This window comes from Ursus arctos, unplaced genomic scaffold (genome assembly GCF_023065955.2).
Source record: "Ursus arctos isolate Adak ecotype North America unplaced genomic scaffold, UrsArc2.0 scaffold_8, whole genome shotgun sequence".
Lineage (NCBI taxonomy): Eukaryota > Metazoa > Chordata > Mammalia > Carnivora > Ursidae > Ursus > Ursus arctos.
In genome coordinates this window covers 67042250-67048682 of record NW_026623100.1, presented here as the reverse complement: position 1 = coordinate 67048682, position 6433 = coordinate 67042250, and the positions used below count along the sequence as shown (strand labels likewise).

At 37.6% G+C, this 6433-nt stretch overlaps 1 long non-coding RNA gene across 1 annotated transcript in view; it reads left to right on the top strand.

Moving 5' to 3' along the window:
• The window catches only part of LOC130543175 (uncharacterized), a 32110-nt gene that overhangs the window by 1080 nt on the left and 24597 nt on the right, over positions 1-6433 (top strand). The window lies entirely within an intron of this gene.

Sequence of the window (6433 nt, the reverse complement as noted above, 5' to 3'; positions counted from 1 at the left end):
ACCACGTGGTCTCATTCCCATGGTAGACATCACCAATTAATTGTGGTACTTCCTTTCAGAGCCCATATTCAAGAGTCTAAGCCTCTGAATCCTTCTCAGCATAATGCTCCAGAGACTTGGTCGAGGGCAAAACCTGTCTTTTTATTCCTGATAGGCAGATGGCTAGTCTCCATTTCCCTCCCACCATTTTGTCAGTGTCATTGGTTTCTGGGTTCTGGACCTGATGAAATTCACCCGGAGTCCTTTTTCTTTCTGAAGGAGGTGCCAAATCCATGGCAGGACAAAAATTACATTTATTAAAAGGAATATCTATAAACAGAAAAAGAAAAAACATTTTAAACATTTCCCTAAAATAAACCAAAAATGTAGCAACCTCTCATGGAAATTGGAGTCCTGTATATAACTGGGAGCCTATAGTATCCTAGCTGCCAAAACATTATATCTCAGGTTTCCATAAGGAACTTTGAGGCCAGTTTGTCCACCCTATCCTTCTCATTCAGTATTTATGACTTACATAGATGATACAAACACCATCCTACTTCTTTGATGTCCTCTTCTATTCACAGAGCATATCTTGGAACTGTATCTGTAATTTCTCTCCTTGGTATTTCCCAAATCCCACCACCTCTTGTTTACCTCAAACCAACTGGTGATCAGATACTTGAAGGAACTAAGTCATAGTTCCTTCTAAGACATAAAGACATACCTGTCAAGTCTAAAGAAGATTAGGAGTTCTTGTAGGGTGAGAAGTCATAGAGGTCAGGGAAGGGACTAGATATATTACATTTTTCTTCCCCAAGTTCTTCCATAATTTAGGATAGATTCTTAGGCCTATTCCTAGTAACCTAGCTTTTCCTGGGGGGGCATTTAATCTCAATCTGTTTTCCTTACCTGCACTGACTCTCCCCACCCCAACCATATGTATGTTATGTTATATCAATTTCTCTTTCTGTTAGTTTTCAAGGATTCCATCCTTAATCCCATTCCCACCCAGTCTACCCTGAAAACAAACCCACAGTGGTGGGAAGAGGCTAGAATAGAGAAGAGAAGCAATTCCAGGCTCTAAACATTCCATCAGATAAATATATTATCTATCCTATAGAACAGGAAGGCTATGAGAAACTGGAGCTCATCTGTAATGCCTCTACTACTAATAAATCTCCGAGACAATGTGATAAATAATTTAGAACTTCTTTTATTGTTTCTTGTTGTGCAGGTTTGTGGCTACAAGTCCTCTTAGTTTTATCTGAAAATGTGATTTTATTTTCATACTTGAATTACATATCCCCTGAATATAGAATTCTGGATTGACAGAGTTTTTTTTCTTTTGGCATTTTAAAGATGTTTTCCCATTGTGTTCTGGCCTTCATGGTTTCCACTGAAAGTCAGAGGTTGACCAGATCATTTTCTCCTCTAGGTAATATGCCATTTTCTCTTGCTACTTTCAAGATTTGCTCTTTATCCTTGGCCTTCAATAATTTGACCCTGATGTGTACCAGTGTGTACTTTTTTGGTGTTTATTCTGTGTGGCGTTTATCCACAATCTTGTATCTGCAAATTTCTGTCTTTCATCAAATTAAGAAAAATCTTAGACATTATTTCTTCAAATACTTTTTTCTGCCCCATTCTTTCTCTTATCTTCTTCTGGCATTCCAGTTACATGTATATTTGATTGTTTGATATCATCTGGGGTTCATATAGATGTAGCAGTGTTGAACCACCATTGAACACCAGAAGAACCTGGCTCTACCGTTCTGATCCTCAGGGCATCTGAAGATAAGAGTAGTGAGCAGTGGAAATCTAAAGCTGTACTCCTTTTACCTTCTATCTTTGGTAGGAGTTAAAATGCCTCTATTGCTAGCAACTGTGCTTTTTACCAGGGAGTCTCTTTTATTCTGTGGTAAAAAAAAAAACCAATAAAACCTAACAATATCTCTATACCACTCCTGAGTGCGCGCGCTCACACACAGAGTCAGAATTATTCTATTCCTTCTGAGAAATAGATGGAAAGTGAGGTTTGTCCTTTTTTAGTTTCTTTTTTTCTTTCAAAACTCACACAGAAGAATAGATGTGCTGACAGTCATCCTTTGTTCATAAAGAACTAAAGTCAAAGTCAATCTGGGAAACCAAGCTGAGAGTGCCCTAGTATTTGACCAGAAGAGCAAATGAAAAGCAGGTCAGGGATAGGGGAAGTCAGGGTCCAGGAAAAGGCCTAGGGCTTCATCTGGTATGTATTTGCTGATTCATTAATTAGATATTTGTTTTCACTCAGCAAATAGTTATTAAGAACCTATTACATTTTAGCTACTGGAAACAAGCAGTTAGCAAGGAGTTAGCACTAGTGGAAGCCGCTGAGACCCAGTTCAGAGGTGTGGTTAATGGGCCTAATTAGTTCCTTCACCCTGTCACCACTTCGTAACCTCCTGCATCTTATTTTGGAAACCTGGCACAGATGAGAAACAGAGAAGAAATGGAAATAGCAGTGATTTAAGGGGAAGCAGGAGAGAACGATAATTCCCAAGCACGCCAGAGGGAGTGTTCTCATTATTGGGCCGCTTGTGTCATGCAAAACTTGAGGCTCTGGCTTAAGGCCTGATGGTACTGGAAGAGGCAGTACCAGGCATATTAGAGGGGAAGTTAGCCCAGACTTGGCTCTGGGCCAGCACGGCAGGGTGGAACCAAAGGCCGGACTGGGGCAAGGCCCTAGAGCTCTGGACAGGACGTGTCCATTCATGACTGAAGCACCAGGGGCTTCCAGTCTGGCAGGTGTAGCTCAGCAAAAGGGAATCCAGCCTGTGTTCAGGAGTCAGACATGCTTCCTGTCTGGCATATTTGCCCAGCTGTCCAGTTCATTGCTGCCATCTCCAGCACAAACTTGGAGTGATTCCAGTTCCCTTTTTTGTAATAACCTAACTAATATTTATGTGGCATTTTGCACTTGACAGAGCAATTTTGTTATTTCATTTATAATCCTCACAACAATGCTGGGAAGCAGGGTAAAGATCTGTTTGTGATCGTCTAACCTTGGTTGGTATGAAAGGAAAGAGGTAAAATCAGGCCTCAGTCTGGTGTGGATAGCTTTCCCATGCCTGGTTGTTGTGATTTTCTTTTTCCCCTTTAAATAGGGAAACAGGCTATGCTATTCTGGGTTCAGATAGCAACAATGTTTTAGTTTAAAATACACAATGGATCAGATCATTTTGTACTGCTTGGCCCGGTTTATTTCTAGAATTATTATTTTCTTCTTCCTAAGGAAGATAATATGTTAAACCAATGAAATAGAAGAGAGATAACTGGCCCCCACCCCCACTCTCAGGAGAGAGAGATGGAGTTGCTATATTTGCCAGAACACTAGAGGAGGAAGACCCCAGGCAAATGGGAGGCCACATTTTGCTTGTTTAGGTGATACGCTTAAAACTTGCTCTGTTTTGATTTCCCTCAAGAACAAGATGAACATCTAAAAATTAGAGCAATGAAATCACTTCCCAAGATGGGGTTAGCAACCTCAGCGTGGTTGCCATCCTCATCCACCCTAGGGAAGAATGACCAGACCAGGAGAATTCTCCACCTGGGGACTCAAATGGAAATTAGGATTGGGTGCTTGGTGCTATTTGCCATTTTTCTTTCTTTCTTTCTTTCTTTCTTTCTTTCTTTCTTTCTTTCTTTCTTTCTTTCTTCTTTTCTTTCCTTTTGTGTTGCATGTATCCAATAAATAGGCCTTTTTCTTTTTTCAAGTACCTATGGTTTAAAAGTGTTTAATTCAGGGATGCCTGGGTGGCTCAGTCGGTTGGACGTCTGCCTTCAGCTCAAGTCATGATCCCAGGGTCCTGGGATCTAGTCCCACATCTGGCTTCTTGCTCAGCAGGGAGCCTGCTTCTCCCTCTACCTGCCACTCCCTGTGGTTGTTCTCTCTCTCTTTCTCGAAAATACATAAATGAAAAAAAAATTGTTAAGTGTTTAATTCAGTAGAACCACATGGGAGGGCAAGAAAGAACAAAATAGGCTTGCCTGCAAATTAATTGAACCTTAGAAGCCATTCTTCAACAGGTGGATGTTTGTGCCTTTTTTAATAAATGAATAAGTTTGAGTGTCAAAAAAAGTACAGCATTTGAACAAAGCCATTCAGCCATAAATACTGAGAATTTTTAACAATCACCACCAACATTGTTTGCAGTGTGCAGACACATATACATACACATATATACATACACTTATATACATATACATATAGTTTCTAATGAAAAATAACAGTGCATGGCAGGTATTATAAGCCTCTCTTCACAGGTGAAGAAACTGTAGTTGAGATAAATTGGACCATTTTTCCAAAATCATATTTAGGAAGTGGAAGAGCTAGAATTTGAATCCTTATTTTTATGACTATCAAGACAACGCTCTTTCTACCCTACTTCTTCTCCCTATTATACAGCCTCAGTAATTTCTCTATCTTTTTATTAAACATGCATGAGTAAGAACTTCCAAAATAATTTATCTTGGAAGAACAGTTCCCCAAAATATGAAGAAGCAAATAGTAGGTCAGGTTGTACTCTGCAGTCAGACACCCGTGTGACGCTCCCAGAGCTTGAGTCCTTCCACTGAGGTCACGACTTCGTGTCCCCATGCACTCCTGTTCTCTGTGCTGGTCGTGGATTTCCAGGATGTGACTTATATGGTCTTATTCCTTATTTTCCTTTAAGAGTCTCTCATGTAACTAACATAACTCTTTAGAATAAAGAGAATCTACGTGATCATTTGAAGAGGGGTAGCCTTGAAGATGTATGCTCAGTCTGGCCAGCGTGAACCATAATAACTAATTAAATGAACATCTTGCCATTCGTGACCACCCACAGTGATCCAAGGTAATTCGGTAAGGTCGGATTACTCAAGATACTTAGAAAAGCTTCATTACATTCCGAATAGGCAATTGAAGGAAAATAAAATCTTAATGTCTGTGTCTGATTTTCAATTCTGTGAAATGATTTGATCTGACTACAGAACATTTTTTTTCTTCTTTATTGAGGTATAATTTGCAGATGGTAAGGTACACACATCATAAATTTGCCAGGCTCCTAGATTTTATGTACGTGAAATACAGTATGTATCTATCTGTGTCTGGCTTCTTTTGCCCAATGTGTAGACAGTCCATTTTGAAGCAACAGATTTTTTGCCCTACTTTGAAATTCTTCCTACAATTTACTCATCCATAGGATGAGAAATTTAAAAAGATTTCAGAGTATGTCATCTTTAAAAGGTTGCCTATTATCTTATTTTCATCAAGAAGTAATTAATGAAAATCTTTGTGTAAAAGTTATGCATCCATTTATCTGTCCATAGTATTTTGTTCTAAAAAATAATTTCAAGTTCTTTCTGTTACTACACTAAGAATCTTCGATTCTGTGTTCTGGAAAATGCCAGCATTGTTTTGGTATATAAGAAAGTTGTTGACCACCGTCCCCAAATCCAGCCATGTTTTTATTTTCTAAAATTCACTTTTTTTCTTTAGGAAAAAAAGGGGCTGTTTTATCCCTTTTTTTTCCCCAAACAACATTATTTCAATGATTCTAAATAAGTTCAGAATTACACATAGATTCTAAATAATGCAGTTGCATCATAACAAAAAATCAAACCTCTTTCATTTTCCTCTTAGGATTTGTGCATTTATATATATACTCATTATTTCACTGTATTCATTGTGTAATATAATTTTCAGCTTTTCCTCACTTAATGTAAAGTCATAAATACTTATCCATAATAGCATGTTTTCTATATTTTCCATATTTATCTCTAAAAGCTATATACTATCTATTGAATGAAGTACCATAATTAATGATTCTCTTGTTATTGGCCGATTTTAATTTTTTGTTATAATAAATTACATTTCCTTTCTAAACACCTAAACATATGTAAAATACATTTCCTAATAAATGTTTTCATAAATACCATTTTTCTTTTTCTTTTTTTTTTTTAAAGATTTTATTTATTTATTTGACAGAGACAGCCAGCAAGAGAGGGAACACAAGCAGGGGGAGTGGGAGAGGAAGAAGCAGGCTCCTAGTGGAGGAGCCTGATGTGGGGCTCGATCCCAGGACTCTGGGATCATGCCCTGAGCTGAAGGCAGACGCTTAACGACTGCGCCATCCAGGCGCCCCTAGATACCATTTTTCTTTCTTTTGGCATTCATCCTTACAATTAATGCTCTGAACTGTAATTACTGCATAAAATAATTATTGATAGTTTCTATAAAAATATATTAATATAAATTTTCTATAAAAATATATTAATTTACTTTGTAAATTATACCAGTTCCACTACACCCTCCTCAAAATATTTCATCTACATTTAAAAATTTTAATTACTAGGCAAAATAATTTTTCAATTTAAATTGTTTTTATTTTTTATTTTTTAAAGATTTTATTTATTTATTTGATAGAAAGAG